At 40.2% G+C, this 24,354-nt stretch overlaps 1 long non-coding RNA gene across 1 annotated transcript in view; it reads right to left on the bottom strand.

The window, feature by feature from the left end:
• Positions 1–19,265, bottom strand: part of LOC148127842 (uncharacterized) — an 85,580-nt gene extending 66,315 nt beyond the window's left edge. The window contains exons 1-2 of the long non-coding RNA XR_015740367.1: positions 19,227–19,265; positions 5,421–5,478 (exon numbers count right to left, since the gene is read on the bottom strand). This is a non-coding gene — a long non-coding RNA (uncharacterized LOC148127842). The remainder of the gene's footprint in view (positions 1–5,420; positions 5,479–19,226) is intronic.
• Between the last annotated feature and the right edge of the window lie 5,089 nt (positions 19,266–24,354).

Below are 24,354 nucleotides of genomic sequence, written 5' to 3'. Positions count from 1 at the left end.
ATTTCGAGCGCACAACTTTACAGGTTTCCATTTCTCTCATCAGAACCTGCTTGAAGTTCATTATTGGGTTTGTCAAGCAGCAGTCAAAAGTCTGAAAGCTTCAGGAATATGGATCTGCTAGACTATAAGCATAAATCATGTTCGTATGTGCTTGTTTTTAAACTGTGATGAAATACTAGTGCTCCGGATGTTCTTCTATAAATGTATTAAACTGATTGTGTCTGACATTCCTGTCTGTCCTGTTAAGGAAATAGCTCCACTAAAGGACAACTTAGCTGAAAAGTGAATGCATATTAAATATGTGCATATTAAGAGCACTGCTGATGTAGAATATTAAATGTAATAGAGCTAATACATAGCTTCCAATAAAGAAAAGCACACAGCCAAAAACAGGACAGAGGCTGATACACAGTTTCCTGTGCAGTCAGAGACTCCATCCTGAAATCTGTTTGTGTGCCTCTTCCAAAATATATACCCGTCACATTGTGAACAATGACTGGTATCCTATTCAAGGCAGACATGACATCATCCTCAAGACTTTGCAATCAGCCTCAGGGCTGGTGCTGAATTTCCTCTGGAATAGCGGCAATGTGAGGAGAGAATGAACTGGGAACTTGGCGGTGGCATCTTTCTAACCAAAACTATTCAGACTCTCAATTCAAAATGACACAGGGAGCCTTTGTCTTTGAAATTGTTTCACCAGATCATCTCCAAGCATGTAGGTCAAAAGGAGAGGTGTGAGGACAAAAATGGAACAGACAAGCATCTATCTTGGCTCACTTGCCCTCAATCTGTTTTGGCTACTTAGGGGAAGGCATTTTCCAAATATTGAACAAAAATTGACAATAGATGTAAAGCTGGCAATCCATGAGCAAGATAATTAATTGAATGTTAATGACACCAACAGTTATAGGATCCATATTTTTCACTTCGGTGTTATTGTCCAAAATAAAATTATTATCAACAATTGCAGCTATTGGATCATAGAATATGATTCTTGTATATCCAGTGCAAGTCAGGAGTCTAACAGGATGAGAGAGGATGGGTGGATACTATGCCGAACTATCATAACATAACTTTGGGCAGCCCTGGTTATAAGGCAGCAGGCCAGAAACTGGGAGATTGTGAGTTCTAGTCCAGCTCCTTAGGCATAAACCAGCTGGGTGACCTTGGACCAATCGCTCTCTCTTAGACCTAGAAGGGAGACAATGACAAACCACCAAAGAAAAAAGAATGCAGATGACCAGCTATTTGCAAGGAATATAAATCCTTCCATTCCCCATCATCCAATCTGAAGCTGAAGAAGCTTCTTGGATGAGAAGTGAAATGTCTTCAAAGAAAAACAAAAAAAGTTCCGTTGTGTCCCAAAAAGCATCTTTGGGACACCTGAAAAAAAAAACTTGCTAAAAAGAACTGCAAGGACTTGTCCAGGCAACTGCTTAGAAGTCAAAACAGACTTAATGGCAGAAATTTCAATACATTTCATGAGATTCAGTTATTGAAGTAATTGTACTATTATGTGCTCAGAGAGAGAGATAATGTAAATCTTATTTGTTGAAGGATTTCCCATTGAAAGCTAATTACAGTAGGCTGACAGTAGTCAGCCTGAAGCTCTTGCTCAGCTTTATCTACCTAGATATCTAACTAGAAAGACCTTCCCACCAAGGTCTTAACCTTCAACCAGCGCTAGGAAAAATGGAAGTGATTTCTATCCTTTTGCCCAAAGTCCAAAACAAATTTGAACAAAATCTTGTGACCATCCTCAAACAGGAAGGGGTTGCTATGCATATTGCCATATTGCACATGAATAGTTATCCTTTTAGGTGTGGTTGCTTTGCTCAGTCAAGCAAAATGCTTCCTGACTGAGGAAAATTCCTTGGCAGCTAAAACCACCTTTTCCAATGGAACTATGGTTGAATGAAAAATACATTGACTATTTTGAATGCCACTGCATATAAAGGCTGAATGGAAAATGGGGGAGTCAATGATAGAAAATAGAATAGAATAGAATAGAATAGAATAGAATAGAATAGAATAGAATAGAATAGAATAGAATAGAATAGAATAGAACAGAATTCTTTATTGGCCAAGATTGATCAGACACACAAGGAATTTGTCTCCAGTGCATGAGTTCTCCTTGTACATACAAGCAACAAGTGATAAATCATGATCATAATACATCATAAAATACATTCATCATAATCATGATACAACACTCAGTGATAATCATAGGATACTAAATAAGCAATCAGCATACTAGGTTACTAAATAAAACAATCATTATAAATCATAAGATACAAGCAACGAAGTTACAGTCATAAGAAGATAAGAAAATAGGTAATAGGAAAGATGAGAAGGATAATAGTGACAGCCGAACTTATATCTTTCCAAATATATATGTCATTACATCTAAATTATTAACTATACCTAATGACTTAATAAATCAAAAGAGTTATAATCATCGCTGAGAATAGTTACTACCATCCTTCAACACTTCTAACTGAATTTTTTAAAGAAATCTGTTATTTACATTCCCAGATAATGTCATGGATACTTATTATATCCACTTATACAGAGGAATCCTCCATGTTAAGCCCCATTTACCATATAAGAACTTTCTGCATATGCAGTACAACTACTGTTCCATAGAAACTTTTTGCAACTTGCTACTCTCCAGAGAAGATCACTATTACTTTTTTTTTTCCTTTTTAGCCTGATTTGGGATTTGTTATCAGATTGCAGAACCAGTATTTGTGAAAAATGTAGGATGAAACACAAAGCATAACGCAATGCAGCATCAGAAAAGAATATCTCTACAGTATGTCCAAGTGATTTATTCATTCATTCATTCATTTACTATAGGCAATAAAGCGGTTCCAGAACAGCATTGCGTGACCAACGTAAAATTATAATGAACCATTAAACCACAATGATTTTCACCTACGTTTTGGCCATTACACATCTTGCTTGAAAGCCTATAGTGGATGTTCCAACACATTAAATGCCTCATTGGACTGTTCCCAGCTGGATGGAAGCATAGGTGGAAATAATGTTCTTCTTTCAATGATGATGATGATTTCCCATTATTGGTGAATAATAGGAGGAAAATAATTTATACCAATGCCAGGACTGGTCAGTTTTCTCCTCTGTACTGAAAGCCTGTCAGGAGGCCAAATGATCCCTGAATATTCCTGTTACTTCTTGTGTGTGTGTGTGTGTGTGTGTGTGTGTGTGTGTGTGTGTGTGTGTGTGTGCCTTTAATAGCATTCCCCTTCTGAGAATGGAGTCTTGTTCCTGATCCCAGAGGTGTTAATCAGAGAGTACTATTTCTTCCAGGGGACTATACCACTGCAACCAAAGGGCTTATCTACATTACCCGTTATCAGAACGGCCAGGAACATGTTTGGAAGACAAAATGCACAGCATTGCTATGTACTCACTTCTCTCCCATTGCAGATGTGAGCTCTGGGCACATTTTTTTTTGCTGCAGTTTTAAAGCATTTGTTTTACCTCTCGTGTCCCCTTCGAGCATTCAAAGTAGCTGAATGTAGTTCGTTGACTACTCAATGGAGGTAGGGATGCCCTTTCAATCAAGGAACTGATTATCATGGTGTTTAATGTCTGTTAAGGCTACTTTTACTAGTAAATGCTATAATAGCGCAAGGGTTATAATACCAGCCTTCTAAACAGAAGAAGTTAGGTATAGGTTGTCATGGAGAATTTCTATGTGGTTGCTAACACCAATTTGATGGTAACTAATTAAAAAATATCAAAATAGAAAATTGTAGTTGGAAACTTTCAAGGAATTGTTTGAAGTGCTATTTTTCTTTTCCTAAGTTACATACATTTTTCTAAGCTGTTAAAAATTAAGTTCAGCAATGTACCATGTTTAAAAGAAATGCTGTGGGCATTTCAGCCACTTCTGTCCCTAATAATTTGAGGTAAACTTTTCTCAGATGACTGGAGAAGTAAGGAAATGGTTCGCTGGTGGATGTATTAAAAAATAATAATTAAAAGCCCAGGGAAAAGTGACTAAGTGAAGTGGGGGAGGAATACTAATTAAAATATTGTGTTTGTCTCAATTCAGGAACCTTTGAAAGGCAAATGTTACAACCGCTAGAGTATTGTGGCATTACTGGTAAACATTACACTAGAAAGTATTAAAATGTTACTGGATGATAAGGATGAATTTTTGTTTTAAAATGGTTGATTTAATTTGTATACTTAAATTTAACAGTCCCTCATATATATGAATTAACGAAGAGGTATGCAGGATTTAAAAATATGTGTCTCCAGGATGATCTGCTGGCAGAAAAGAAACCCATTGGTTGTTACATTCCTAGAACAGAAAACTGGGAAATAGTAGCCCAATGTGAGGAACTGGTGGCGTGAAGTTTGGATGGAATGCCTTGTAACCTGTGGCCGAAGGGTCTTCATCTAGATAGCTTGCTTTCTAAAAAAAAGCTCAAGGTAGACCTTTTCTGGAGGGCTTTTGGGGCCTGATGCCATGTACATGTGTCTAGATTTTACCTGTCCTATATTTGTGTGTGTGTGTGTGTATTTGTATATTCTTGCTCTGTGGGCATTTCTTTTCATCCCACTTCATGGAACCCATTTAAAAGTGGTTTGCAGTCCTTCCTCCCTCTGTTTCATCATCAGTGTATTACCAGAAGATGTTTTGAGAATTTGTGAAATGCTAAGCTAAATTTATGAAATGCTAAACCAGCCTTTTCCAAACCAGGAAAGTCCTCCTGAGAGTTACAGAATGATACAACATGGCCATGCAGACTATTCTATCTGAAACATGCATGGTTGGGAAAAGCTGCAGTACTTATATTGAAATATCCAGAGTGTACTTGTGAAAGCTGAGAAGCATGTTGAAACTGTGTTGGACAGTAACGAATGGAATTTATGGGATACAGAGCAACATGTGCCTATTGCAAGCTCATTGCTCTGCTTCATCCTTCTGCTTATACACAGAGTGACCTGATTTCAGTTATAATCTTGGCCACCAAAGGAACCATAGATACAAGATGCCAAGAGCACTAAAACAGAGAGGGGTGATAATTGATATTGACTGAAAACAGAACAAAACAGAACAACAAAAAAGACCCCATTATAATAAGAAACAGTTTCCTTGCTGCTCAGCGTGTATCCCTCAGAACACAGGAATAAAATAAACACGAGAGTCTAGCTAAGACTTTCTGCGCCAGATGGAAACAAACTGTAATTTGGCTAGTATGCATTCTTTTGTTTGGTTTTTGCATCCCAGGAAGAAGGAAAGCGGGGAGTGGGTTAGTTGAAGAGACTGTTCATTTTCCTGCTGACCAGAGGAGGCTAGCAGACTTGATTTGTCCACTTAGATTTAGAGAACTCAACAATAAGTGCTGATCAACAACAAAGTCAAATCAGTAGCTTACCTTCACAGAAAAATGGCACATCCTTCTTGGTCAATTAAAGACATGAGGGGATACTTTCCTTTGCAGAGTCAGAAGGAGACAAGCATTATGATCCCACTTGAGTTGAGCTTATATCCTCTGGCCCCACAGAAACACTGAATATCTTATGCAGATACCAAAGTAACTCTCTGAATGTCTGCCTTTTTAGGTATATCAGACAGGAATCAGACCCACATTATTACAAGGCTACATTCACAGAATCTTACAAGTACACGTCTCATACTGTCTTTTTTGCAATCTGAGAAGTTAGATAGATTCCCTTCTTCGTTCTTTCTTTGCCCGCAGTGGTCAGCAATGGTCAGCCATATCCTCTCTTATCTGATCATTCCCTAGGTAGAATCTCTCCCCTCCAACCTCCCATTTCCTAAAGTCATTCCCCATTACAACGGCAGATGGACAGGTCCAGTATGTAGATTTTTTAAAAGATTAATTTTAATATTCTTGACTAAAGGCAAAAAGTATCCCAACTCCATCATACTGTTCACCACCCTGAGTGGCATATTAAAAAATAAAAATAAAGGAAAGATAGTAATAAATTAATATTACATGAAAGAATATAACGACAGTCAATACTTTCAATACAATGGCTTTATTTAACACAACCATTAGAAGAATTACTCTGTCTGGACACACCATCTATTTAATTAACATTACAAGCAGGTTACAATAGAGCTTCAGACATCAGACTTCAAAGCCCATGCAGTTCACATGAACACTGCTTTTCCTCCCAGTAACCTTCTACTGGTGGGAACGCTTCCAATGCAAACCAAATCATTTCCTCCCTGCCATCTTGCTGGAAATATATACTTCACTCCTTGTTTGTCTGAATCTCCTTCCCTCACCCACTTATGTCACAGAGAACCTGGCAATACCTCTAAAAACAATCAAAGTTGTGTAGCTCTGTCTTATGCAGTTAGTTGAAGGAGTCATGGTGCTTGTCATAAGAGTAGTAATTTTATTGATCAAGCCTATCTAACTAAGCACGGTATCAGCAGAGAATAAAACAATATCATAACAGAGTCAGGGGTGGGATTCTACCAGTTCACACCTATTTGATAGAACTGGATGTTAACATTCTAAGCAGTTCGGAGAACTGGTTGTTAGAAGAAATTACTGGCCTAATCCTGTAAGGAAGGCAGGAAGGAAACATTCTGGTGTTGCTTACAGAAACTACCTCTCCATTAACCCTTTCTACATTCTTGGCAGGACTAGACTTCCTGTCTCAGGAACTTCCCCCCTCCTTTGCTGGTACTTTGCTTGTGTGGAATGACCATTTAAAGTTACAATGGCACTGAAAAAAGTGATTTATGACCATTTTTCACACTTACGACTGTTGCAGCATCCCCACAGTCATGAGGCCAGGCAAGGAGATGCGTGTCTCAATGTGACTGATATTGAGTTGGCCATGCCCAGCCAGTAACATGACCACCAAGCCATGCCCACCACCGAAGCCATGCCCACAGAACTGGTTGTTAAAAATTTTGAATCCCACCCCTGAACAGAGTGCAATCAATCACAACATCTCAATATAAAATAAGGTCAGTGGCCTATGATATCAACATCTGTACCTTCAAATTAAGAGTAAGAACATTTTAAAACAACTTAATGGGGACTTTAAAATCTAGGAAATATAACAAAAAGACAGTTGCAGCTGGAGTTGATAGGGCAGAACGAAGAGTGACAAATGATGGAAGAAGCATCCTGGAGACCATTTTGGAAATTCTGAGAAATGAAAATATATATAGCGTAAAACTCTTTATGGAAGAGATGGGGAAATGGCAGGGTTTTTTTTTCCCTCCACAATGGAGATACAGATAAAAGTTGTATTTTCAGGGAAAAAACTTCAGCTGCAATGACAGACATCAGAATACAGATTATAAAGCACCCTTGTATCTCTTCCTCATAGAAGAAAAGCTAATGCAGTGCATGAGGGGAAAAAAGGGAATTGGGCAGAAAATGAAGAATTGCCAGAAGGAAAATGATACTCAGAAGGAGATTGCAGCGCCACTTTATTTATTTATTTAACAGCACCGCTGAATAAAACAACTTTAAATTCAAAAATCTGATGCAATTTGGCTTCAGAGGTGAAAAGCTGTCAGACTGACAGAACAATCCATACAGGGAGAAAACTTCCCATGGTTTCAGCTTTTCAACTGTGCATCTTTGAAAATTCCCAGACTCCTTTCCTGAGGCAATAATAACCACGGCTTCCAAAACAGTGCAGTGTCAGGATGAAAAGGGAAAGCGAGGCTGGCAGAAGAAGGGAAGCAGCAGCATAAGCCCAGCTCAACAGATTGTGAAGCAAACCCTTGATGGGCTTGGCCAACACAACATTAATCAGTTAAAGAGATTAATCTCTGGGATTAGCACTTATAGGTACATACCATTTTTGGAAAGGAATAGTAATGGTGGTGATGGCGGCTTGGTTTCTTGGGGGAGAAATAATATTAGAACTACCAGATCTATGTTGAGGAAATCCAGATGACCACAAGTTGGCAACAAAGAGTGAACATTTTTTGGTAACTGTTTGCTGCCATCTAGTGGTCATCTTATTCATTACATACTGAGGCTGGCCCTTTCTGCCTGCTGCTGTGCCTCATCCAACTTGTTACCCTGGGCATATTTCAGGTCTGTACCTCACTCCTTCTTTGACTATATCTACCCCATCAGTGATAGGTGAAGTTTGCTTGATAAACATTTTATTTGTAGCTCAGAAAGGCAACCTGGAGCAAATCCCGTGTGTGTGTGTGTGTGTGTGTGTGTGTGTGTGAGAACAAAGGATGAATAAGTTCTGCAATCGTGAACATTTCCCAGGAGCTCCACAACAAGAACGGAATTGTTTACTCATCAATTTCTGTAAACTACACTCCCCAAGATTCTTTAGGAGAAGACAGTGTGCAGAGGAGTTCAACGTATGTAAAATCAGTGATTTACCTACCAATATTTTTGTCCTCTTCAAACAACCTCTGTGGCATGCAGGCTCAACCTAAATCACTTATTAGGAACAAAGAGATTTGGTGGGGCATACATATTCAAGGTCATCAAGACACCACTGTATTAGGTGGTGTCCTATATATTAGGAAGCAGTTAAGTTTACGAAAGAAAAGCTATAAACTAGTCTGCAATCACAAAAGCATGAGCTATTGGTTATCTTTGCAGAGCGGAATTACCTAAAGGTTTTACCATGCTCAGAAATCTTAGGAATGCAGGCAAGGAGAGTATGTAAAGAATTCTCTTTTTCTACATGATGTTTTTGCATACCTTGGGGGACTATGGCATTCTTTAAAGTGGGGGGCAGGCATCTGTGCGTCACAGATTTATAAGGCTGTGGAATGTAAAGTTGCCTTCTGAATGAAAGAAGACTGCCCCAAAAAGAAAAAAAGAAAGAAAATCACTTAGGTGGCCCCTGAATGTCTTGCCTTTTTCTGATGAAATAACACAGGGGAATCTCTGGCTTTTTTGCTTCCTTATTTCCATCTCTGCATGGTGTTGCTCAGAAGGTGACAAATGAACAGTTGGTTGTAGCAGGAAAACAAGCAGATGCCAAGATGCAGCAGTGAAGGGTCTGTTAATGACCCCTGGAAAGGAAAGGAACAACGGCATTAAATCACATCTCCATCTTTGCATGTTGTTATAACCAACAATATGCAATCAGCCTTTTATTAATGAGGTCACTGTGCTCCTCATGCAACTTCCTTATCACAACAAGCAGGATCATTTCACATATCATTTCACTTAGTCCCCCAAAGAAGATAATATGTATAAATCACAAAACATTCATCAACTCTGCTAAAGCACAATATGCTATTTGTATGGTTTTGGTTTAACATGTTCTATGAATTCAGTCGATTGTGGTTTATTCAGTAAATCTTGACAACACTGTTGCTTAGGACAAACTGTCAATCCAATATAAGCAGGTCAGTTACAGCATCCCAGAGCTCAGAATCTGCTACAGAATGCACAGGGGGGAAAGAACTAAAGTCCTTGATTGGGGGTGTGGTGAGAGGCTTATGAGACTGATAACATCTGTTGTTGCTTCTCTCTAGCCCAGAGGTGTCAAACTCAAGGCCTGGACTGCACAGAGCTCTGTTTTCACTGGCAGAGGGCTGCGGGAGGATGTTGTGGCCGAAAATGGAGATCGGGAGCCTTTTTTCGTTGGCAGAACGCTCGGGCACCACAGGTTGCTCTGACATGAGTGACGTCAGTCTGGCCACACTCACCCTGGCCACACCCATTCCGCCCCCCCCACTCCCCGAGGTCAAACATAACCCTGATGCGGCCCTCAATGAAATCGAGTTGGACACCCCTGCTACAGCTCATTAAATCAATGTAAGGCTACTAGATCTGGATGCAATCATCTAGATGAACACTAAACGGCAGCAAAGAGAAAGAAAACTCTCTTTGCTGCCCTCTTGTGGTCATTTAGATTTTTGCAAGTCACATTTGATACTCTTGGCTAATCAGCAATAGGCAAATAGGACGTGAAATGAGGATGAGGAAAATAAATGATAGCAGGAAGAAGGCACTACTGCCATGTAAAAAAAAAATATAGCCTTTTACTTGGATCTCATTCTGGCTGCATGTTTTGCATGAAATTGCTGGAGGTTTGCAGGCTTTCTTTTTCTAACTCTAGAGTTTCAGTCCCATCTTTCTCTTGCTCCAATGTAGATATTTAAATGTTCTTTTCCTATACTCTGTTTTTATGCAGTTGTCCCAGTAAACTTCCCATTTCCCTCCTTTTGGTTTATGTTTGCTGATGTGCTCCCTTGCAAGAAAATACTTGCTCTCTTAAGCAAAAAAAGAATTACCTCTGAAAGCAGAGTTTGTTTTTATTTTCTTACTCTTGGGACTACACGTCCGAGATGAAAGGAAGGAGTGTGGCTCTGCATGTGATCAGGCTCACTGATACCATAAACAACACGAGGTTTGCCAAGCTCTTTAATTCCCCAAGGCCTCTGATGATTTTTGATGAGGCAGCTTTTATTGTAGTGGGCATTGGGTTCCTTCGCTTTATTTTATTTGGGTTATTTTTTTAAATGACATGTGGTTACCCATTTTGAGCAGATTGCAAGATACTAATGCAATGAGCAAATAAATAAACCGAAGGGCTTTGTAGAAAAAAAGCAAAATTTGTTAAGGGCTGGCTGGTTGCTTTGCCAAAGTGACTGTGTTATGGAGACAAATTTCCAAAGACGAAAACATGTCAATACATGCATATATACACAGGAGGGGATAGTCATCCTCTCAATGTCATAAAAAGGAGGGGGGAAATATTCATGAGAGAATCAGCCCCATTGAAGTCAGTGAGACTTATTTCAGAATAGACAGGAACAGAATTCTACTAGAAATACACCAATCTCTTTACGCTGCGTCACCTGTAAAGTCATGGAATCAATTATTAACCAATCCATCATCCTCCACTTAGAGACAAACCACCTACTCTCTAATAAACAATTTGGTTTCAGAAAAAAAACTATCCTGTAATCTGCAACGCTTACACTGCAAAAACATATGGACTACACAACTCGATCAGGGCAAAACAATAGACGCAATCTACATAGACTTCTGTAAAGCCTTTGATTCAGTGGTACACGACAAACTACTCCTAAAACTAAAATCTTATGGTATCTCTGGACAACTGAATAACTGGATAGAAGCATTCCTGTCAAACAGACAACAAATGGTCAAAATTGGGAGTGTCCTATCAAATTCTGTACCTGTCAATAGTTGTGTCCCCCAAGGCAGTGTTCTAGGACCAACTCTCTTCGTACTCTACATAAATGACCTCTGTGATCGTATTAAGAGCAACTGCGTTCTTTTCGCTGGTGATGTAAAGCTGTTCAATACCACAGACAATACTGCTACCCTTCAAAAAGACCTTGACTATGTATCAGAATGGTCAAACAAATGGCAACTTCAAATCTCAACAAATAAATGCTCTGTCTTGCATATTGGCAAAAAAAATCAGAAAATAAAATACAGGCTGAATAGTCAAGACCTTGTTGATGATCCAAACTCTGTCAAGGATCTTGGAGTACTCATCTCTAATGATCTAAGTGTAGAGCCCACTGTAACTACATAGGCAAAAAGGCATTAAGAGTTGTTAACCGAATCTGACATAGCTTTTTCTCTGGTAATATTACACTACTAACAAGAGCATACAAAAAATTTGCTAGACCAATACTCGAATACAGCTCATCAGTCTGGAACCCACATTACATATCTGATAATAGCACAGTTGAGAAAGTCCAGAAATATTTCACAAGTAGAGTTCTCCGCTCCTCTACTCGTTGCAGAATACTTTATGCCACCAGATTCGAAATTCTAGACCTAGAAAACCTAGAACTACGCCGCCTTCAGTCTGATCTAAATATAGTATATAAAATTATACATTACAATATCCTACCTGTCAATGAATACTTCAGCTTCAACCATAGCAATACAAGAGCAAACAATAGATACAAACTCAAGGTTAATCGCACCAAACTTGATTGCAGGAAATGCGACTTCAGCAACAGAGTGGTCAATGTCTGGAATACTCTACCTGACTCTGTGATTTCTTCCCCAAACCCCCAAAACTTTAACCTTAGACTTTCTACTATTGACCTCACCCCTTTCCTAAGAGATCTGCAGGGGGCATGCCTAAGCGCACCAATGTGCCTACCGTCCCTGTCCTATTGTTTCTTTTATCTTTCTTACATGTATCCATGTATTCATAACTATGTTTTTACTTAGACCTATTATCTTGTAAGCAATTGACAAACCAAATAAATATACCGTGTGAAAGCAGCCAATGTAATCGTTCATACTCTTTACACAGAAGTCTCCCTTTGAGTTCAAAGGGTGATTCCGCTATGTATAGAATTGTGCATAGTGTGCATGCTTAAGGCTTAGTGAGTGTAAATAGTGTTGCAGATTTCTTCCATGGCCGGGGTTTTAACATGGCGCCTGTGCTGGTTAAACAGTATATAGTAATATACTATACTTTGGGAATGGGAGCTATCCCCTTAAGGGAATGCCTCATGGGACATGTAGTTAATGCCTCATGGGAGATAAAGTTCATGTCATGTGGTCACATCTGTAATCCTGATTGGTCACTGAATTGACCCCTGGTGGGTTGGGGGAAGCTTTGTTCATTCTTGCTTGGACCCCAGCATCGTGCTGGAGTCTCCCTCTGCTGTATTGTTATGGGATGAAGATAACCATCTTTTCACACTATGACGACGACAATGCAAAGATTGGACATTAGATGAACCTCAACATAACTGTGAGTTATACCTTGAGGATGCCTGATATAATCCAATAAATAAACTTTGTATGGAAGCCTTTGTAATGTTTAACTCCTTATCTCGGGTATTTTAAGAAGATAAATATTGCCTGAGATGAGACAGCGCCTGGGATCACCGGTGGGCCTACAGAAATATCCCTTGGCATCCAATAGCCTTCCTGTCCCAACTGATGTAATTTTTATATGGTTTTAGTGCAATCAAGAAATGGAAAATTAACATATTGCAAATTCAGTGCTAGCTATTATCATGATCTGTTTTTCTGGACTCCATACAGGTATGGCTATTCTTAGAAAACTAAAATAGTGGGTAGCTAAAGACCAGTGTTTTGTTTGGAAATATGCTCACTTTGCAAAAAAAAAAAAAAAAAGGAAAAGTCAGGTGGGAGGGTAAGGACTATTCTTGAGCTCAGGTGAGACAACAGGGAGAAAACTCACAAATTTGCCTTTTGATAACCCAAACTTGGGCAACTGGTCACACCCATCCTGTTATTGTGGCCTGCCAGCGGCCAGCAATGCTGGCAGCAGACTTGGACAGTGAGGAAGTTGGGGAGGAACATGGGCCAGTCCTGGAGTCGGGGGCTCTGATGAATGCTCTGCATCAGAGGCAGAGATGGGGCCAGGGCCATCCAACAGTTATCAGCTGCCTTCAGAGTCAGAGATACAAGTGGAGCAGAAGAACAGCTGGAGCCTGTTCCCAGTGTGCACATGCGCAGAGCTGCCAGGAGAAGGGAACAATTAAGGAACAAGGGTTGACTCAGGAGTAAAAGCACAGGTGAACGGTGAATGCCCTCTCCCATACGGAATAAAGAGGAGTGAAAGGAGAGTGGTGTTTGCAGGAGACAATTAGTTCATTTAATTAGTGTGAAGATTTGTTCATGACTCACAGAGACACCTTGCCAAGTATTTTCTTGTACAGCATTGAGCTTGGAAGCTATCAGCCTGGCAACTCTCCAAGCCTGACAAGGTCTGTGGTTGTAATTCACCCTTGAAAGATTGTTTGCCAGGACTTTGCCGGATGTGAATGCTATGAATTCACATTAGCCAAATAAAAAGGGATTTTGTGAAGCTTAGGTCAGAACAGCTGTAGCCATTTTGCAAAACTTTCAGCCACATTATGAGAGCATCCCCAACATAGCCTCTAGCCCAGTGGTTCTCAGCCTGTGGTCCATGGACTCAGGTGGGGCCATGATGTCATCACAGGGGGTTCGCAAAGGAAGAAATGTTATCATTTAATCCTTGAGTTTAGACTTGGGGGTCCGTGGCCATGATGCATGGCCACAAAAAAAATATTTAAAAGGGGTCTGTCATGAAGAAAAAGCTGAGAACCACTGCTCTAGCCTAAAGGAGTTCTCTATTTCTGACTGAAAATCTCTTGTATTTGCCAGCTGAGAACAGGTTTTCCTCTCACTTGGCTGTCTCATATGTGGAGGAAATAGGTGGTGGTGGTGGTGGTGATGAAAACATTTAACATGTGGCTTGAAGAAGGTGGTAAAGTATTAAGCACTCTCTCCTGTAAATCATTTATATAATATTATGTAAATTAAACAAAACAACATTTCCATGTTCACCTTGAAAGACCAAGGCCCAGAGGGGACAATAAATCAGGAACTGTAGCCAAACATTCAGGAAGACTGAAGGATAAATTAAGGACATATCTGAGAAGAAAGCCAGGTAGGACCAAGAATAGAGGATCAGAATCTAGGATAAAGGATAAAGCATAACTGGAACTGAAGCCATTGTATAGTCCTGCCAGGAGGAATTCAGAAGCTCGTGGGATCTAAATCAATCACATCAGTGATGCAACCCTTGAAAGAAACTGAGAGAAATACATTTTACTATTTGGAGTGCTCATTTAGTTTTGGAAGAAAAAAAAATGTTGCAATTAAACTTTTTTAAAAAACATTTCTTTAACCCTCACAAGGAAACGAACTCCAGGTGACCTTTCTGAGCAGGAAACAAGCAATGTCAATATCATGACATTCAAACAAGGCTCACTAATTTGACACAAAGTGAGATAAGCATCAGCTCTGCTTTCTATCATTGATGACTGCAAAATGGCCGTTAGTCATCGTACAAACCCCATACCACCTATGGAAAAGGTCAGATAAAGTCCACTCTCCATTTCTAAAGAAGCAGATATTTATGGAGAGCGTTGGTCTATTGAATCTTTTCTTCTTTTCTTTTCATAAAGAAATATTAGCAGAAACAGTCACTTCCAACTGTGCACAATAGCCTATGGGCCCTCCATCTGAGATTAACTCTTCCTGCTTTGAAGGATTTGTCCGCAGTTTTGTCAGTATGGTTTTGTGAAGAGCCTGACAACCACACAGTGCTTCATTCTATAAGGAACAGCTGTGTGACCAAAGACTTGGCTGATCAAGCACCTTTCCCACCCTCACAGTGGCCAGTTGTAGGTGAACAACATCTCAGATGCGGAATACAATGCAAGAAATCTCCCCTGCAGCTACAGTTAAGCCTAGAGCAGGCTGCCTCTGAGATCTGATTTTCCATCCCTGCTTTCCCATATTATAATTATCTTACCAAGGTATTCACGCATCTCTGCTTCCTTGCCAGCTTGATGACTAGTTGCTGATCCTGCGAATTGATTTTAGCAATTACAGTGGAAATTATATGGAATAATGTAGAAGCAGTGTCTGTAATGCCTCCACAGGCATCTGTAGGGTTTCACTGACAAAAAACAACAACAACCATATTGCAGTCATCAAGTGATGAACTGGGATAAAGTGATAAGCCCTACAGATCAGAGTGTTTTGGAGATACTACAGTGCATCTTTACCACTGTGAAGTCTTAGTTTTTTGGCTTCTGCTGCACTCCTTATTTCTTTATTTTTCAATTCCTCACGGTGCTTCACATTTGAAGGCCAATAGGTGTTTCTCACTGTGCAGGGATGCAAATTTTTAAACCTTGGGTTCATGTGGCAGGCGCAACTGTTTATGTAGCCATTCCACATTTTTCTCTCTGCTAAAGATAATACAGCATTACTAGCTGCACAATCACATTAAACACCCCAGAAACAGAATGCATTCTGGAACTATACTTATTAAATGTATTTATTTATTAAATTTACTCGCTGTCTATCTCACTATCCAGAGTGATTCTGTGTGGTTTACAATGGCATAAAAGCATAAATATAAAACCATTAGAAGATTAAAATTAACAACAATTAAATAAAGATTAAAAAACAAGAGCATGGATGATATAAATGGTCTTTTCTCTGTCTCTGTCTTTGTCTCTGTTTCTGTGTCTCTGTCTCTCTGTCTCTGTCTCTCTCTGTCTCTCTCTCTCTCTGTGTGTGTGTGTCTGTGTGTGTGTGTCTGGGTCTCTCTGTCTCTGTCTCTCCCTCGTATCATTCTGAAACAAGTAGCAATGCAAATGGATTATACCTACTAGAACTGACTGCTACGACATAACCCCTTGTCATTTGGGGTAATTACTTTATGAGTCATTTCTACTGAAGACATACAGCCTACTGAATAAAGGTGGGAATTTCAGTCCTTTTTACCGCCAGTAAAAATAAATGACATTGCCAATTGCTCATGAGATATTGCCCTTGAACGACTGTAAAGTAAGTTTCAAGCATGTATTTCGACAGAATAAAGGTACTCCTGCATCTTTCAAGGACTGTATATGCTGCTGGCATTATATGCCACTTACACAGATTACACCCCTGTACTTGGGCATCCATTAGACTGCAGCCAAAGCAGACATGAGTAACTTGTACCAGAAACAAGGTGAATTCTCCAACCATACTGTTATTGTTACATGAGGCATCTCTTCTACAGTTATTCCAAAGCTCTTGGTTTCAGCAATTAGTTTCCATTAAAAGTTCATCTTGGAAAACAATTCTTCCCAATTTCCTATTTTCATCCCAAGTAGATACTCATCACTCATGCTAAGGACATGAGACATACCTATATACTGGTGTTTTTCAAACGTGGAAACTTTACAATGTGTGGATTTCAACTCCCAGAATTCAAGATAAAAATTACCAAGATTGAGAAAGTGTGTGTGTGTGTGTTGTGTGTATTAAGGAGTAGACAATACAGAGCAAATGACCAAACTGAAGTCACAAGTCACAATAAAAACATGATGAGACAGGAAAATGTAGATGTTCCTGTTGTGTTCATATATGACTTTTAAATCACCTTTTGACTCTCCACCCTTGAAAACGAGTGGGAAAGAGGCAAAAGAGAAGCTCTTTGTAACATGATCAAGCATTCTTTTGGGGACATCTGCAAAAGAGAGGTTAAAACGTTCAGGGAGTGATCATAAAGGACAAAGTTCCACCACCTTTCACACGTTGCAGATAAACAAGGGCTGGGCTTTAATCACACAGTCACAGCCAACCAAGTTGAGTTTTTAATCTCCCTGAATGGATACTCCCGATTCAGTTCCACGTAGGCTTCACATCCTGCATAACAGAATTAGTTAGAAAAGCAAAGTTTCCTTCCTTCTTCTGTGGAACAGCCTAAGACTAAGGCAAGGCTTCCTTGGCCCGTAATTTCATCAGAGGTGGTGATTCATTTACATAAGAAAGAAGAAACTGAGTTCAAGACACGTCCATTCAGGCAAAGGATTTTTCATCCATCCATCCACCTACACATATATATTTTTTATAATTTCTGAGGTAATAAAAGGTTCATGGTAATCACTAGGCCTGATGAAATGTACAACATGATCTCTTCTGACTCGTCTTTGGAGTCAGGCAGGTGGGTTTAGTTGACCAAGATAAAAAATATTATGACTTGTAAAAGCTGAAGAAGCAGTGGGAATTAGAGAGGAGGCCGAGAAGATGTAGTTCAAAGTCATAGAGTAACAACAAAAATGGGAATTTAATTGCAGGATTTTTAAATTAGACTTTTCCATTCTGCTTGCTGTGTCATATTGGTTAATGCCACTCCATTTTGTTTGTTCATATTCTGGGCTATATAATTATATTCTTGTCATTCTCCCCACCTGGTCAACCAAAACTGGCAATATTACAGTCCAATATAAAATAAATTCAGTGTCAGCATACTTGGCATCAAGAGAAAATAACAAAGGAGTCAGGTGAATTTCCTGAGAAAAGGATGCGGCCCTACAGTGAACAGGTCACCTTTGCCATAATGCGGGTTTTGTTTTTGTTTTACAGTTCTAGGAAATATGGTCACTGAGCAATCATGATTTTTGTATGACATGAGATCCATGGATTTCCTATCAAGGGTCAATCCTATGAAATTTAGCTCTCCAATGGAATTTAGCTCTCCAATGTTCGCTATCTGTCTATAGGCTGCCGTTTAACTTTTCTAAACAAATTGGCAGAGATTCGCAGCAGGGCTGTCTTGTCCTTGGTATGAGTATGCGTTCTATGTGTTGCCAAGATGGTATCTTCAACCATATGATTGAAGTCCTGCCTCATTTTTATGTGTGTGGATCTCTCTCTCCTTCCCTCCCTTCCTCCCTCCCTCCCTCCCTCCCTCTCTCTCTCTCTCTCTCTCTCTCACACACACACACACACACATATCAGTGGTGGGATTCAAAAATTTTTACTACCGGTTCTGTGGGCATGGCTTGGTAGGTGTGGCAGGGGAAGGTTACTGTAAAATCCCCATTCCCTCACAACCCCACTAACCTGCTTTCCAGCTTCGTTCTCCTATGCAGGGCAACCAAAAAAGGCCCAGCCAATCAGCTGGGACTCAGGAGGCAGAGAATAGATGGGCCTGGGGCCAGTCAGAGATGGTATTTCAAACTACTCAAAATTTCCACTACCGGTTCTCCAGAACTGGTCAGAACCTGCTGAATACCACCTCTCTCTCTCTCTCTCTCTCTCTCTCTCTCTCTCTCTCTCTCTCTCTCACACACACACACACACACACACACACAATTGAGTGGTCATAATTGCCATTTTGACCCAGTCCTGTGAATGCCCTTGAAAGACCTGTCAGACTCATGTCACTTTCCCCTGAAAGTCTTCCAGAAGAGATTGTCTAAAGAAAGGTCGCAAATAGAGCAGGAATTCCTTTCAAGAACTAAGTAGCGCCTTTAATTTCACTCTGGATAATTGGCGTCCATGGTGCTTTAGCCGGGCAGCACAAGCAGCATCTGATGCTCTCTGACCCATTTTTTGCCCGCAATAGATACCAGTGTAGTGCTCTCTTTGCCTTAACCTCTGCCTGCAAGCGATTCCCCACAATTGGATTAGTGCTATCTCCCCTCCCCAAGGACCCGGTCTCTGACATAATCTAGCTTCCCTGGCCCATTGGCATGCGCCCTAAAGCCTCCTTTCTTACTAGATTAAACCACAAATCCTGTTCATTCCAATTTTCCTGCTATGTTTTCCATACTCCCGATTGCCTTCCTGGACCCTCTCTCTTTGTTGCAATCTGCCTTTGTCTCTCTTAAAAGATTACGCCAAGAAAGGGGCCCCAAGTCAAAGACAGCAAGTGGAATTAAGTGATTAAATATCTCCCAACTGTACCAAGATGAGGCTTTGCAGCCAATCCGTCCCCAAATCAGATTTGTATCAAGGGACATTGCCGGCTACCCCTTCTCAAGCTCTTCGGCTCTCTGTGAGGCGGCAGCTCAGACGGTACAGCTTGTTCAATTACCTCCAGGCTTGTTTAAATACAATAAATATTACAGAGTGCAAGTGAACTGTGTGTTTATATCAGTGGCTGGAGCCAGGTGAATGAATAACCAGTCTCGGTTAAAATGAATAATTCAAAAGGCAGCTTATTCCTTACCATGCATATTGTTTGAAAAATGAACTGAGCCTCTTTATGAGTTATCATTTGTTTGAAATGGCTTCTTTAAACAGTGGTTGGGAGGATGTTTTCTGGAAACCATCCGTTGCTCTAAGTGGCCAAATATAGAACCTGATCCACCAACTGATTACATTTAAGTCCTTGGATGTAAGATGATAGAATTAAATTGGCTGGTGTTAACTCTTCCCCACCTAATTTTGGGGAGAGGTCTAATATTTCCAGTTACTTGTTCAAATAAAATATAGATGGAGAAAAATATATCACCCCAAATCAGGTGATCAGGCAGGATAAATGAGAGAAGCAATCCATGAAGCAATTTTAATTTGTTTGACACCAGACCAAGTTCTGGAGGGTCAAAAATGTTTCTTCTGAAACTTATCTCAGTAGACCGTAGGAGAAGAGCAGGTTGAGCTGGAAGGTGGAATTAAATGTGTCATCAGTTTAGAGTCATTGCGTCACCATAAGTGACCCAAATCTAATCGCTCCCCATGAATTCCGTTAACCCTTATCTAGAACCAATTTAGCTTTGACCGTTGGTTGACTAGATTCTTGTATAGAGCTAGCAGTAATAAACTCTTCTGTGCTTTGAACTTTACAAATGCTCCTGGTTATTTGCGCCTGACATAGACTGACAGAATTAAATGAGCAAACAACTAAATCAGATTCCCCAGGTTCACTCTTCTTAGCCTCCCTTTCCCAATCTTGATTCCTTTCCTCCTGGTTAACCCTAATTGGTTAACCCTAACCTACCTGCCTGAGATGCTTTTGAAGAGCAGTGTAGGAAAAAGTTATTAAAGCAAATAGCAAAGATAGAATATTGTAGTAAGTTGGGCCATGGCTCCTCCTGCTTCCTCTCAGATGAGTTGGGCTCCCTTGGAATTCTGGGAATTGTAGTGTGGAAGTCACTAGCTTTGGTAGCTTTTTAACACTCCTATCTTTTTTGAAATATGTGACTTCCAGCAAGAAAAAGGGCAAAATGTCCAGTATCAACAACAATATCTCTGTTGGAGCATTTTGTTACCCCTGGCTGGATCTCTTCTCTGAGTTTCAGGATTCAGGAAGTAAAACCTTTGAAGGCCCCAAGAGAAGCAACTCTATTGCCCTAATTTTTGGATCTAAAATTGTTAAAGGCACTGGGATGGAACTGGAAATTTAGCAAGCTTTAAGAACATATGGATAATCTGTAGGCCCTGGGCCACAAGCTGTCTTCAACATGACATATTGGGGGTGTCCAGCTGTCATCAATGTGCTGTGGAGGCCCATTACTGCTTGCAGATCCTATTGTCGTGACTGTACTGGAATGACTCTCTTCCATCTTGCCCAGTACAGCCTTTAGAAAGCTGGCTGGATAAGCAGAGTAGCAAGATGAAAATTATTTCCTCTCCTCCTGCCCGCTTTCAACAAATCTCTATTTCTTCACCTATGGAATATATTATCTGTGAAAATTCCAGTTCATCTTGCTTTTGAAGGTGAAATTATAACTCAGAGTCAGCTAAGCTCCTTTTTCCACCTTAGGCAGGGGAACAGCAATCGGGAATCTCCTTTCCCTAACCATTGCATGTGATGATAGCAAGACAATTTAGGAGGATGTGGGGTTAACTATGCCACCTATGCTTCTTCTCTGTCCTCCAAGACAAGCAAATGGTGAGGTGAGGGAGTCAAATGGAATGACTGAAGAACTAAATGGCATCCTAAGGCTCTTCTCTTCCTCTGAGTAATCAGCATCTTTTTCTTTGAAAGTGTAGATACAAATAAAGGTGAATGTCTGTAGCTCAGGGTTGAAATGAGGGGTCCTTGGTGTTCTCTGAGCTTGGTTGTTTCCTTGCAGATGTTTCATTACCCAAAACTAGGTAACATCATCAATGCTAGCAATGGTGGATTTCAAAATAGTTTACCACCGGTTTGGTGGGCGCGCTTTGCGTGCGTGTGCCAAATGTGCACTTTGCGCAGGCGCAGAGGCTTTCTGACTCACCTCCTCCAATCCTGCACTCTCCCTGTCACTTTAGCAAAGCAGCTGCGCTTTAAAACTGGGGAATAAAAGCCAGTGTGGGAACCCCGGGCAGGTGGGTGGACCCAACAGCAGCTCCAGAGAGAACTGGTTCAGTCTGCGCTGATCTTCAGTGCTACCGATATGCCAGGACCAGGCTGAACTAGTAGAATACCACAACTGAATACTAGGAGTGGGTACAATATAAGCAGGCAGCAATAATAGAGCTGACTTGTTCCACACACCAAAGACAGTAAGCAGTAAGAAGTTGTAATTAATAGGCTTGGGACTGAAGCAGTCAAAAGGCTGTCATCAAGAGGTATACTGTTGTAGAGCGATGGTAAGGAAGAGGCATTATATTTATTATTCACCTATACAATACACCTTTCATTTTCTCAATATTTCTTAGATTTCCTTCTAAAAATAAATATTGCAGCACTTGCCAGCAACATGGTACAGAATAATATCTGTATTATTAAAGGATTCATAGATTAATTAAGCTGTTTTTGCTTTTTGCAATACAGGTGGTCTTAATTGACTACGACTGGGGCTGGCAAAGCCATCACTAAGTAACATGGTCCTAAAGTGAAATAATATGCAACCATGCCAACTTTGACATGTTCTGGCTGCTGTTGTGAAATGAATCACTCACTTGTGGTCATTAAGTTTGGCATCATGTGATCACCACTTGCAACTTCCTGCTGGCTTCTCCATTGATATTGCTTGGAAAGCGTCTGTGAAGTCACAAATGGCAGTGGCATGACCACAGGATGGTGTGATCATCGTAAACATCCACTAATTGCAAAGCACACAAATTGCAATCATGTGACCATGAGGAGGCTGTGAAAGCCACAAGTTTGGAGATCAGTCATAAATATCCTTTTCAATGCCATCATAATTTCGAACAGCTGCTGAAGGAGTTGGTAAGTGAGGACTATCTACCAGTATGTGCACATGAAAGCGGTTTTAAGAATTAAGAGCTTTAATCTTGGACTTTCATAGCTCCTAGAATGAATTTGTTTTCCTCTTTGAAGCAGTGTATATGTTTCTTGTGACTGTGTCATATCTCTGAAAAATATATATATTTATTCCCATTTTTTCTTTACAGTTATGCAGCAATACACAGTTCTTCCCATCTTCCTATTATTCTCTTTTCCATTTTTCATAATTATACAAAAGCCCAATACATTATTTCCTGCTGTGCCTGGCTTCCTCTCTGTGCCTTTGTTTTGTTCAAAACACTAAGCAATGTTGTGCCATGAAAATGTCAGTTTTCAGTGCTTGTGCTATGCCTTCTAATATGCTTCTCTGTAAAGCAGGCTGCATTCAGCCTATTTCAAAGGATGCATTTATATGTGGCATTGCTTACTTCTCCCTAAGTTATTATTTGGTCTTATGCTTATAAATCTCGGCCAAGTCGTCTCTGGAAGAACTACATCATTCAGACATTTAATTAATAACTGTTTGGATTAACTGCTAGAGCTAATGCCTTGGCTTATATACCTGCCATTTAATGATCCCCCAGGAATCTCCACTCTATTTCTTAGCTCTCCAATTAAATTTAAGGCTATTAGTCTGAGGGGAACAATGCAGCTCAGAAGACAAGGTCTGTCCAATGAAACTTACTGGTCTGCCAGGTTGTGTTGCAGAGTGGGGAAAAAGAGAGGATGAATTTGAATCTCAGTTTCATTAGAGAGTCAGTGAGATTCACATCAAAAGATAAATTTGAAGGGATCTTCTTCAGGGGCAATTAGAAACTATTATGGGAGGCACTTTTTAGGTATTACTAATACTATTATGGGAGGCACTTTTTAGATATCACTTCTGTGAAAAAGGGTCAGGTCTCAAAGACTCTTCAGATCTCTCGAAGGGTGCTCAAAGGCTGGTAAATATGAATGACGTAGAAATCTTCCCAAACCTAATGGTAGTTTGGATGGCTTTAGCAAGGACCCATAAACGTCCACGTTCATGTTTCAACACCCAGAACCTCTTGTGCTGTAGAATTCAATGACAACATGTAGGATTTCAGTATGTGTGGGTTCGGAGGTGTGTTCTGGTTCGTCGGTTGTAGTTTTTTGCATTTTAAAAATGAAATAAAAGGTAAAACAGTTGTTTCTACACCTGCTAGACTTCTTCCTTTTCACAAAGTATCCATAGGCTTATGTCGGTCAGAGTCCACCCATGCTTCAAATTAATATAATGCTGTATTGCTTCCTCTGTTAACATTCTCCTGCTACAATTGCAGGGCTTCTTATTATAATCTTCAGGACTGCATTTTGTGTAATTCTGTTTATTTTTAAACAACTCAAACAACTACTATAGGGCAGCCCTGTTTTCAGAGTTTATCAGACAAATCTGAACTAGAAGATTCAGCTGAACATGTCAAATGTGCCAACAGTTATGTATTTTCTGGGCTTCTTGGGAAAGCTAGGGGTGTTTCACATTTTTCTTTTGGCTACAAATCAAAATTACCCTTGCATGCAACTTCATTTCTACAAAAATAGTGTTCTATACTAGCAGGCTTGTAGACCTGCAAATCCGATTGGTCCGTGAAACCCGGGCCGTGATTGGACGATATGAACATCTCTGATTGGTTCGTACAGGGCTTGCTGCGATTGGGTAAAACCAAGCGCGGCAAGCTTGAAAGACTGTCATAGGCTGCCTAGCCACGGCCGGCTCTATAAAAAGGGCTGCCGCAGCTGGGCTTGTTGTCTCAGAATCTGCCTCCTTAATAAAGAGCTGTTGTTCACCACTCGAGCCTCGTGTCTCAATGGGACCCACCGACCGTACTTAACAAATAGCATTTTCCCATGCTCATCATTTTACAAATTGCGTATGTTCTACAGGTGCTGTTC

The sequence above is a fragment of the Pseudonaja textilis genome, chromosome 1 (assembly GCF_049901715.1).
Source record: "Pseudonaja textilis isolate UNSWEBS1 chromosome 1, rPseTex1.2, whole genome shotgun sequence".
NCBI classification, from domain to species: domain Eukaryota; kingdom Metazoa; phylum Chordata; class Lepidosauria; order Squamata; family Elapidae; genus Pseudonaja; species Pseudonaja textilis.
Note: the sequence above shows the minus strand (reverse complement) of the source record. Positions and strands in the feature narration are given on the sequence as shown.